The sequence below is a fragment of the Scyliorhinus torazame genome, chromosome 4, assembly GCF_047496885.1.
Source record: "Scyliorhinus torazame isolate Kashiwa2021f chromosome 4, sScyTor2.1, whole genome shotgun sequence".
Lineage (NCBI taxonomy): Eukaryota > Metazoa > Chordata > Chondrichthyes > Carcharhiniformes > Scyliorhinidae > Scyliorhinus > Scyliorhinus torazame.
In genome coordinates this window covers 289,986,730-289,999,380 of record NC_092710.1, presented here as the reverse complement: position 1 = coordinate 289,999,380, position 12,651 = coordinate 289,986,730, and the positions used below count along the sequence as shown (strand labels likewise).

The 12,651-nt window shown below is 46.5% G+C and overlaps 1 protein-coding gene across 3 annotated transcripts in view; it reads left to right on the top strand.

The window, feature by feature from the left end:
- The window catches only part of LOC140410990 (prolyl endopeptidase-like), a 219,069-nt gene that overhangs the window by 65,158 nt on the left and 141,260 nt on the right, over positions 1 to 12,651 (top strand). The gene's annotated exons all lie outside the window — the stretch shown is intronic.

Sequence of the window (12,651 nt, the reverse complement as noted above, 5' to 3'; positions counted from 1 at the left end):
CACCCAGGTTGATAGGGTTGTGAAGAAGGCCTATGGAGTGTTGGCCTTTATTGGTAGAGGGATTGAGTTCCGGAGTCAGGAGGTCATGTTGCAGCTGTACAGAACTCTGGTACGGCCGCATTTGGAGTATTGCGTACAGTTCTGGTCACCGCATTATAGGAAGGACGTGGAGGCTTTGGAGCGGGTGCAGAGGAGATTTACCAGGATGTTGCCCGGTATGGAGGGAAAATCTTATGAGGAAAGGCTGATAGACTTGAGGTTGTTTTCGTTGGAGAGAAGAAGGTTAAGAGGAGACTTAATAGAGGCATACAAAATGATCAGGGGGTTGGATAGGGTGGACAGTGAGAGCCTTCTCCCGCGGATGGAAATGGCTGGCACGAGGGGACATAACTTTAAACTGAGGGGTAATAGATCTAGGACAGAGGTCAGAGGTAGGTTCTTTACGCAAAGAGTAGTGAGGCCGTGGAATGCCCTACCTGCTACAGTAGTGAACTCGCCAACATTGAGGGCATTTAAAAGTTTATTGGATAAACATACGGATGATAATGGCATAGTGTAGGTTAGATGGCTTTTGTTTCGGTGCAACATCGTGGGCCGAAGGGCCTGTACTGCGCTGTATTGTTCTATGTTCTATTCACCACCTTCAGCTGTATCAGTCACAACCTCGCGCACAAAGTTGAGGCATCATTCACTCTCCAGAGAACCTCACACCACAACCCCTCCTCCATGACTTCTCCCAACTCTTCTTCCCACTTTGTCTTAATCCCCTCCAGTGGTGAATTCTCTTCTCACAGAATCACCCCATAAATCGCCGACACCATCTCCTTCTCCATTCCCCCTGTCGTCAGCACCTCCTCCAACAGCATGGATGCCCGCGCCACCGGAAAGCTCTATCTCCTGAGCGAAATCCCGGACTTGCATATACCTAAATATTTCCCCCTGCTCCAACCCATATTTCACCCCCAGCTCCTTCAATCCCGCAAACCTGCCGCCTAGAAACAAATCCTTTAATGCCCTGACTCCCAACTCCGAAAACTCCCATCCCACTTCCCTGGCTCAAATCTGTGATTCCCCTGAATCAGCATTTCCCTTGACCCCACATACAGCTTAAAGTGCTGGCGTAACTGCCTCCAGATTCTCAACGTCGGTACTACTGGGCAGCACGGTAGCATTGTGGATAGCACAATTGCTTCACAGCTCCAGGGTTCCAGGTTCGATTCCGGCTTGGGTCACTGTCTGTGCGGAGTCTGCACATCCTCCCCGTATGTGCGTGGGTTTCCTCCTGGTGCTCCGGTTTCCTCCCACAGTCCAAAGATGTGCAGGTTAGGTGGATTGGTCTTGATAAATTGCCCTTAGTGTCCAAAATTGCCCTTAGTGTTGGGTAGGGTTACTGGATTATGGGGATAGGGTGGAGGTGTTGACCTTGGGTAGGGTGCTCTTTCCAAGAGCCGGTGTAGACTCGATGGGCCGAATGGCCTCCTGCACTGTTGATTCGATGATTCTACTACCGGACTCCCTGAGTATTTCCCCGGGGCTATCGGGAGGAAGAGCATAACTTAAGGGTGGGAATTCTTGGAAGAGCTGTTGCAGTAAATTAAACTTGAATACAAAGCAATTACTGCAGATGCTGGAAATCTGAAACAAAAAGTATATACTGGAAATATTTAGCAGGTCGTGTTCTTGAAAAGGTGGATGGGTTGGAAACCAGCCTAATGTTTTCAACCCAAGTGACCACTGTACCTCAGGATGATAAATTATTGATACTCATTTCTCTTGCAGTTTATGGCTGCAAATTCCAAAAGATGCGCTGGGGAATCCCTCTCCGAAGTTCCCCAATAAGGGTTTACATGGCAATTGTCCAGAAGCGGCAACTTCCCCTGACCAATTGCGCTGCACTGGGAACTATCTGACAAAGCGATTTAAATCACTAACTTTGGGTGGTTCGGCCAGTGTTACCCTCAAACATTTCTAACTTCAGCGTAACTATTTTAAATATCCAGGCCGAGCGCCCACTGCATGGGATTCCCCCACCCACAAAGGAGAATTTGAAGATTAAGGTTAGAGCCTCTGCACTTTCCATTCTTGCTTCCCTCAGCATCCTCGGGTACATATCATTGATCCTGGCGACTTTAGTACAGCCAGCCTCCCTGATCCCTGCGCTTTGTCAGTTTCTAGCCTATCCAGTTATCTCACCTGTATCCTCTTTATGATTTCAGCAGCAACGTCTTCCTTGAAATTTGAGATTACATTATTTTAGGGTGGATTGTAAATTCAGGTCTTGTTTCAAAATCTGATGAAATATGTTTGTACTTCTAATTCTACTTACTTAATCTGAATTGGTAGCTTATAGCCTGAGATAACACAATTTTAGTCTTGATTCTTTTATTGGCGAGCTCGAGTTATCATAGAATCATAAGAATTTACAGTGCAGAAGGAGGGTATTCGGCCCATCGTCTGCACGGCCCTTGGAATGAGGACCCTACTTAAGCCCATGCCTCCACCCTACCTAACCTTTTGAACACTAAGAGGCAATTTAGCATGGCCAATCCACCTAACCTGCACATCTTTGGACTGTGGGAGGAAACCGGAGCACCTGGAGGAAACGCAAGCAGACAAGGTGAGAAAGTGGAAACTCCACACAGACAATCATACGAGGCCAGGAATTGAACCCGGGACCCTGGAGCTGTGAGGCAGCAGTGCTAACCACTGTGCCACTGTATCGTCAGCAAGTTAGGAATTAATTAATTAATCTGGAAACATTAACTGTCAGATTGCTTGACATATGCAGTCACATTTTTGTGCATAGGAAGCATGCGTTGCCTGAAGCAGTAGTCCTTCATACTAGGCACAAGAAGTAGCATCTGAAGAATGAATAAATTGCAAGCCTATTTATAGAGTTTCAAAAAAAGACAATTGAGGTGTCAGTATTTCCCCCAACTCCTTGAGAGTTTTGAAATATATCTCCTATGCCTGGGGACCTTTAGATACTTAATTCTAGTTTTTATGGAAATCAATCCTTAATAACTTGTGATAAAAATAGAAAAATGCTGGAAATACTTAGTTCAGGCATGATCTATGGAAGAAGAACAGAATTAACGATCTAGGTCGATGATCCTTTCATCAGAACAACGTGTGTTTATCATTGATTGCTCAGTGCAACCTAATGCTTTTTTTAGTGCTGCATTGTGAAAGGTATTTTGAAGAATACATTACATTTTTCTGCCAATGGAAGGAAAGACTTGCATTGCTATAGTGTCTTTCACAACCTCAGGCGCCAAAACACTTTACAGCCAATAAGTTAAATTTGAAGTTTAGTCACTGTTAATGCATAGACGTAGAACATTTACAACAGAGAAGGAGGATATTTGCCAATTGAGCCCTTGTTGATCCTACCTTCCTGTACTAGTTCAACAGCCCTTCAGGTCACCGCTCTTTTAAGTAGACATCCAAGTACTTCTTAAATGTGCAAGTTTCTGCCGCTACCACCCTTTCAGACAATGTGTTCCAGGTCCCTAAAGTAATTTGGATGACTTAACTCCCCTCTGACCCTTCTGCGAATTACTTGTGTCTTCCTGCATTTTTCTCTTGTCCCGTCCAGTGGAGAGTGTGCCTTTCCCAGTAGCCGCCCAGACAGGTCCCCGCAGTCTCCCTCTCTCTCGCTCCCCCCCCCACCCAACCCCCAAAAGTTGTCTGCGTCCAGTATTTCCTCTAATAGCGATTGTTTTGACACCCGTGGGTATATCTTTGTTTCCCTATGTAGGAAGTTCTTAATTTTCATGTATCTTAACTCGTTTCCACATGGCAGTTGGAACTTCTCTGTCAGTTCCTCTAGTGTTATTCTGTTGTCTGCATAGAAGTCCCTAACTATCTGTTATGGGCCAGGGTTTAGCGAACCCCAAAGTGTATCATGGAGTTCACCTGACCCACAACTTTTAATAGATTGTGGTATGGGGAGCACACGGCCCACTCTACAGGTGTGGTAGAGCAGAAATGGAAAAGTAATTTTTAAAGCAAAACAATGTTTATTCTATGAACTCAAGATAACCTTTTTAAAACATACAGTGAACATCTTAGCAACCATTAATTCAAATACAACTCCCAAAGAATACAACACTAAGTAATGCTTAATAACTTCCCAAACAACATCCAGAAGACAGAAGAAACACCTTTCAACAGAAGCGCATCAGGTTTACATTCACTACTGAAAACATTTATAATTCTGAATTCACCAAATGATCAAGCGATAGTCTTTTCATGGCAGAGAGATCAACAGTACACCTGCTCTGTCTTCAGCTCCAACACTGAAAACGAAACTAAAACACACCCTGCAGCAAACAGCCTAAAATGAAAGTAAAAAGCCAACAGACAGCCCAGCTCCACCCACTCTCTGACATCACTGCAGTAATAAACACCCATTTCTTAAAGGTACTCTCACTACAGATATTTATATACATACCCATTTATAAACACCCGTTTCTTAAAGGTACTTTCACATGATATATCAGTGTCCCCCTCCCTTCCTGTCTCCACCTTTTGAAGGTGCCGTCCATTGTGGCTGGCGCAAACCTGTGGTTGTTGTAGATGGGGGCTGTGATGGACATTTTGTTTCGACCAAAGTGCTGTCTTAGCTAGTTTCACGACCGGAGTGTGGCTATTATCACTGCGCACGTTAAGTGCTTATACGATGGGGATGGGTGCTGCCGTGGCCAGGGCCCGGAGGGATGTCCCCATGCAGAAATTTATTCATGCTTTTTAAAATCTATTTGCAGCTGTGACCTTTGGTCATCCTGTTTATGTTGAACACTCCGTTCTCACTTTAAGTACTTTGATTATCCATGCAATGGTTTAACGTTTTAGATGGAGAGATATCAAAAGATGTTCTCAAGTTAAACATCCTCTAAGAAGGTTTGTTAACAACACTAAGGCTACAACACCCAGGCTTAAGCTTCTTGTTTTCTAATGTTCAAACAGTTGCATGGCCAGATATCGAAATCTTCCAAAGTAATGAGAAACCTTCAACTACAGCCTTTGTTTTCTCTAGATATTACCCCATATCCTCTCTTCTCTCAAGTACTGGAAAATGTTTTTCCCTCTGGATGGTATATTCTTTTAAATGTTGTTTTGAGATTCGAGATGCAGGTTGAGCATCCCTTATCCAAAATACTTGAGGCTGAATGTGTATCGGATTTTGGAATTTTTCGGATTTCGAAATATAATGCGCATCAACGGCACATTGGGAACTGTGCATGTGTGGCGCTTTGGGACCTGCACATTGCCTGTGGATGCGTGTCATGTCGGTGCTTGAAAAAAAAATGGGGAATTTTGGAATTTTCCTGTTTTAGGAATTTCGGATAAGGGATGCTCAACCCGTACTTGTCTCTCCACAACTTGTGAAGGATAGCTCAAGATCCTTTTAGGCCTCACACACTGTCCTTGTTGTTTAATTATGATATGATGTTCGTTGTTCTGAAGTTGATGAGGTGGTTCCTCAAAAACTCAATGTTCAAACTAATCATCTTGGTCCAATTGTCGCAAGGCTAACACTTCACTATGTATTGATAAAGTTTAGTCAACAAATAAGAATGAATAAATTCTATTTCTCAGTGGAAAATAAGCAGTCCGGGAATGAACAACTTACTATTTCATTAATTTTTGTTACAGTACAAATTTATATGTCAAAACAGAACAATATTTTTTATGAAGTGATTAAATCGAATCCTAATCCCATGAGCATTTATCCGTTTATATGGATTGGGTATCTGATTGCAAGTTATTTAAAATATTCTGTTATGATCCTGAGCCAGATCCCCTCATTTACGGGAAGATTTTGTTTAAAGTAGATAAAGTTTGAGATTCAAGATGCTTGCGAAGAGAATAAAGCCACAAGGTTCCATGGGTTTTGAACAAACAAAAATAAATTTTACTATACAAGCTAAAAAAGAAAAAACTATTTACTATTTACACCCTGACATTCAGGATTTATGAGGTACAATTTAATTAACAGGCAAATTGTGGACAAATACACCACACTGTACTATAAATAAAAAATGTGACCAAGGCTGATCCAATGGAATTCTCAGCAACCCACCCAGATATGGTAAACAGGGAGTTAATCTCCCTCACGAGAAACTTCAAACCTTTCACTTTTGAAGATGAAACTTCTGAATCCCCTCAATGTTGACTCTAATTGCCCACATCTCCCAGTGTTTGTCTCGTCTTCTGAGACTCTATTTGCCTGGATTTCTGAGCCGAAGCCCCAGCCTCGACTTGTGGGGCAATTTCAGTTCTGAGCCTCTCTGCATCACTGGGTTGACACTACCCCTGGATTTCACCAAACTCCAATCTCCCCAACTGTACCAAGCTAACAATGGTTCCCAGGGCTGCTTCTGAGCTCTAACGATTTCAGCATGAAGCCAGTGACCTTTTGCCACCTTCTCAGCTCATCAGGACTTCTCCTGAGCCTTAACTACGCAGAACTATCAAACAGCTCCTGGGACATCTCCTTAGCCCCAGCTACACAAAGCCAACTAACTGCCACCAAAATATTACTACGAACTATGAAACTAGATATTTGTTATATCTGTGTACGTGTTGGTTCTTTGTTTACTAAAACATCATAACCTGTCATTTCTGTTTTCAAATGCTGACAGACTTATTCCATAGTTTCTGTTTTTATTTCCCGACTCATTGGTAAGGGGAATATACAGGCATTTCTGCAGACGCAAAGGAGACTCCAGGATGGTTTGTTGTCTCCTTGGTGCAAGGGTCAAGGATGTCTCGGAGCAGCTGCAGGACGTTCTGGAGGGGGAGGGTGTACAGCCAGCTGTCGTGTTGCATATAGCACCAATGATATAGGTAAAAGACGGGATGAGGTCCTACAAGCTGAATTTAGACAGTTAGGAATTAAATCATAGGATAGGTACCAGTGCCAAGTGCTGGTCAGAGTAAGAATGTCAGGATAGATAAGATGAATATGTGGCTTGAGCGATGGTGCAAGAGGGAGGGATTCAAATTACTGGGACATTGGAACCGGTTCTGGGGGAGATGGGACCAGTACAAGGACGGTCTGCGCCTGGACAGGACTGAAAACCAATATCCTAGGGCAAGTGTTTGCTAGTGCTGTTGGGGAGAGTTTAAACTAATATGGCAGGGGGTTGGTAACCGATTCAGCAAGTCGGAGGGAAGTTAAGTGGGGACAGAAACAAAAGGCAGTAAGGGGAAAAGTGAAAGACAGAGAAACCAAAATCAAAAAGGGCCACAGTACAGAGTGACTGTGGAGAACTCAGTGAATGGGTCCAGTAAGGCTAAGAGAATTAAAACACAGGAAGTGTACAAAACATGACCGGACAGATGGTCTGAGAAAGCAGGGCAGAGAGCAAGGGAAGTCTAAATTAAACTGCATTTATTTTCTATTTAGGGTACTCAATTCATTTTTTTCTCTTTTAAGAGGCAATTTAGCGTGGCCAATCCACCAACCCTGCACATCTTTGGGTTGTGGGGGTGAAACCCACGCAAACACGGGGAGAAAGTGCAAACTCCACATGGACAGTGACCCAGAGCCAGGATCAAACCTGGGACCTCGGCGCCGTGAGGCAGCAGGGCACCACCGTGCTGCCCATAAACTGCATTTATTTCAAGAGGCCTGCCGAGCAAAGCAGATGAACTCGGGGCATGGAGGGGTACATGGCACTGGGATATTATAGCTATTACTGAAACATGGATAAGGGAGGGGCAGGACTGGCAGCTCAGTGTTCTCTGGGTACAGATGCTATAGGAAAGATCAAACAAGAGGTAAGAGAGGAGGGGGAGTTGCGGTTTTGATTAGGGACAGTATCACGGCAGTACTGAGAGGGGACATATCTGAGGATTCGCCCACTGAATCTATATGGGTAGAACTGAAAAATAAGAAGGGCGAGATCACTTTGACAGGATTGTACTATAGGCTGCCAAATAGTCAGCGGGAAATTGAGGAGCAAATATATAAGGGGATTACAGATAGCTGCAAGAAAAATAGGGTGGTAATAGTTGGGGACTTTACTTTCCCAAAATTGACTGGCACAGCCATAGCATTGGGGGCTTGGATGGAGAGAAATTTGTGTATTCAGGAGGAATTTTTCATTCAGTGTGTGAATAGCCCGACTGGAGAGGGGGCAAAACTTGACCTCCTCTTGGGAAATAAGGAAGGGCGGGTGATAGATGTGTTAGTGAGGGATCACTTTGGACCAGCGACCGTAATTCCATTAGTTTTAAGATAGCTATGGAGAATGATAAGTCTGGCCCAAAAGTTAAAATTCTAAATTGGGGCAAGACCAATTTTGCTGGTATTAGACAGGAACTTTGAAAAGTTGATTGGGGGACTCTGTGGGCAGGCAAAGGGACGGCTGGTAAGTGGGAGGCTTTCAAAAGTGTATTAACCTGGGTTCAGGGTAAGCACATTTCTTTAAGAGTGAAGGGCAAGGCTGGTAGAAGTAGGGAACCCTGCATGACTTGGGATATTGAGGCCCTGGTCAAAAAGGAGGCATAAGTAGAATGTAGAACATACGGTGCAGAAGGAGGCCATTCGGCCCATCGAGTCTGCATCGACCCACTTAAGCCCTCACTTCCACCCCTCCTAACCTTTTTGTCACTATGGGCAATTTATCATGGCCAATCCACCTAACCTGCACGTCTTTGGACTGTGGCAGGAAACCAGAGCACCAGGAGGAAACCGACGCTGACACAGGATGAACATGCAGACTCCGCACAGACAGTGACCCAACGGGGAATCGAACCTGTGACCCTGGCGCTGTGAAGCCACAGTGCTAGCCACTTATGCTACTGTGCGGCCCACATACGACATGCATCGGCAGCTGGGAGCAAGTGGATGCCTTGAAGAGTATAGAGGTTGTCGGAGTAGAGTTAAGAGAGAAATCAGGAAGGCAAAAAGGGGACATGAGACTGCTTCGACAGCTAAGGCAAAGGAGAATCCAAAGAGCTTCTACAAATACATAATGGGCAAAAGTATAACTAGAGAGAGTGTAGGGCCTCTTAAGGATCCACAAGTGATGGGGGAGATCTTAAATAAATATTTCTCATTGGTAGTTACTGTTGAGAAAGGCATGGATGTTAGGGAACTTGGGGAAATAAATGGTGATGTCTTGAGTGTACATATTACAGAGAAGAAGGTGCTTGAAGTCTTAAAGCACATCAAGGTAGATAAATGAAATTAAAATCGCTTATTGTCACAAGTAGGCTTCAAATGAAGTTACTGTGAAAAGCCCCTCGTCGCCACATTCCGGCGCCTGTTCGGGGATGCTGGTACGGGAATCGAACCGTGCTGCTGGCCTGCCTCGGTCTGCTTTAAAAGCCAGCGATTTAGCCCTGTGCTAAACAGCCCCTAAATCCCCGGGACCTGATGAAATGGATCCCAGGGCATTGTGGGAGGCTAGGGAGGAAATTAATTTTTTATTTTTAAAAATATTTTTATTAAGGTATTTGAAAATTTTAATAATAACAATGACATAAACATGGTACAATAAACATTGCCACCCCCAACCCAGTCTTCACATACCCCAACCATAAAACATCAATCCGCCCCCCCCCCCCCCCCCCCGGAATACTGCTTCCGCTGACATTTTAATTTCCCCCGAGAAAGTCGACGAACGGTTGTCATCTCCGGGTGAACCCGACCATTGACCCTCTTGAGGCGAACGTTATCTTCTCGAGACTGAGAGACCCAGCCATGTCACTGACCCAGGTCTCTACACTCGGGGGCTTCGAGTCCCTCCACATTAGCAAGATCCATCTCCAGGTTACCAGGGAGGCAAAGGCCAAGATGTCAGCCTCTTTCGCCCCCTGAACTCCCGGCTCTTCCGACACGCCAAAGATCGCTACCTCCAGCCTCGGCACCACCCGTGTTTTTAGTACCGTGAACATTGGCTCAGCAAACACAGCCAAAACCCTTCAAGCTTTGGGCATGCCCAAAACATGTGGACATGATTTGCTGGGCTTCCCGCGCACCTCGCACACCTATCCTCTACCCGAAAAACGTGCTCATCCTAGCCACTGCCATGTGTGCCCGGTGGACTACCTTAAATTATATCAGGCTGAGCCTGGCATATGATGAGGAGGTATTAACCCTGCTTAGGGTGTCCGCCCATAGACCTGCCTCCATCTCTCCTCCTCGCCCGTCCTCCCACGTGCCCTTAAGCTCCTCCACGGGAGTTTCCTCTGCCTCCGAAAGCTCCTGGTAAACATCTGAAATCTTCCCCCCTCCCACCCAGGTACTGAAGACTACTCTATCCTGTACCCCCCGTGGCGGCACCAGCGGGAAGGCCGGAACCTGCTTTCTCAGGAAGTCTCACACCTGCAAATACCTAAACCTGTTCCCTGCTGGCAATTCAAATTTATCCTCTAAGGCTTTCAAGCTGGGAAAGCTCCCATCTATAAATAGATCCCCCACCCTTCTAATTCCTGCCCGTTGACATCTCCGGAACCCACCATCCAACCTACCCGGTACAAACCGATGATCAGGCCAGCGAGAACGGAAGAGGTGCTTTGTGTCTTTGCATGGCGCCACCTCCATCCGCTCCCATGCCGACCCCTCCGCCACTATCCACTTCGTAATCATGGCTATATTAGCCGCCCAGTAGTAATTGCAGATTCTTAGCTGGTACGGGAATTGAACCCGCGCTGCTGGCCTTGCTCTGCATCACAAACCAGCTATCTAGCCCACTGAGCTAAACCAGAGAGAGGCAGGAACTCATTAGGGACAGTGGGAAAGCTTTGTGAGTGGGATATCATGACTCAAATTTGATTAAGTTCTTTGAATGGGTAAGCAAGAAGATAGATGAGGGCAGTGCAGTCGACATTGTCTACATGGTCTTTAGCAAGTCTTTGACAACCTACCGCATCTTAGGTTGTTGCATAAGATTAAATCTTACGGGATCAGGGTGAGGCAGCCAAGTGGATACATAATTGGCTTGGCGACAGAAGCCGGAAAGGGTGGTTGTAGAGGGTTGTTTTTCAAATGTGGAGGCCTATATCCAGCAGTGTGTGTCAGGGATTAGTGCTGGGTCCACTGTTATTTGTTTTTTATATTAATGATTTGGATGAGAATTTAGGAGACATGGTTAGTAAGTTTGCAGATGACACCAAGATTGGTGGCAGACTGGATAGTGAAGAAGGTTATCGGGATCTTGATCAATTGGGCCAGTAGGCCGATGAATGGAAGATGGAGTTTAATTTAGATAAATGTGATGTGATGCATTTTGGTAGATTGAATCGGGGAAAGACCTACTCAGTTAATGGCAGGGAGTTGGGGGAAAGTTGTAGAACAAAGAGATCCAGGAGTACAGGTTCATAGCTCCTTGAAAGTGGAGTCACGGGTGGACAGGGTGGTGAAGAAGGCATTTGGCATGCTTGGTTTCATTGGTCAGAACATTGAATAAAGGAATTAGGACATTTTGTTCAAGTTGTACAAGACATTAGTAAGGCCACACTTGGAATACTGTGTACAGTTCTGGTTACCCTATTATAGAAAGGGTATTATTAAACTAGAAAGAATGCAGAAAAGATTTACTAGGATGCTACCGGGACTTGATGGTTTGAGGTGTAAGGAGAGGCTGGATAGATTGGGGCTTTTTTTCCCTGGAGGCTTAGGGGCCAACTTATAGAGGTCTATAAAATAATGAGGGGCATAGATAAGGTAGATAGTCAACATCTTTCCCCAAAGGTAGGGGAGTCTAAAACTAGAGGCCGTAGGTTTAAGGTGAGAAGGGAGAGATACAAAAGGGTCCAGAGGGGCAATTTTGAGACACAGAGGGCGCGATTCTCCACTCCCACGCCGGTTGGGAGAATCGCCTGGGCCACCAAAATTTCCGGGGACGCCGGTCCGACGCCCTCCCGCGATTCTCCCAAGCGGCAGGAACGGCCCGGTCGAGTTTTGCAGGCCGGAGAATCGCCGGAGTCACCGAAAATGGCGATTCTCCGGCACCCCCGCTATTCTGAGGCCCGGATGGGCCGAGCAGCCAGGCCAAAACGACGGGTTCCCCCGGCGCCGTCCACACCTGGTCGCTGCAGTCGTGGGCGGTGCGTGAACGCTGGGGGGGCGGCCTGTGGGGGGGGGGGGGGGGGGGGGGGGGCGAGGGGGGATCCTGCACCGGGCTTCACCTGCAATGTGGGGTGGCCCACGATCGGTGCCCACCGATCGTCGGGCCGTCCTCTCTGAAGGAGGACCTCCTTCCTTCTGCGGCCCCGCAAGATCCGTCCCCCATCTTGCGGGGCGGATTTGGACAGGACGGCAACCACGCATGCGCGGGTTGGCGCCGGCCAACCCGCGCATGCACGGATGACGTCCGTTATGCGGCGCCGGCCGCGTCATCTATGCGGCGCCGCTTTTACGTGGGCGACAAGGCCTGGCGCGGGTAGATGACGCGGCCCCGATACTGGCCCATTGTCAGGGCCTGAATCGGTCGGGACCGGGGCCGTTCCGCGCCGTCGTGAACCTCGACGGCGTTCACGACGGCGCGGCCACTTCGGCGTGGGAGTGGAGAATCACGCCCAGAGGGTGGTGAGTGTTGGAACGAGCTGCCAGAGGCAGTAGTAGAGGCGGGTACAATTTTGTCTTTTAAAAAGCATTTAGACAGTTATATGGGAAAGCTGGGTATAGAG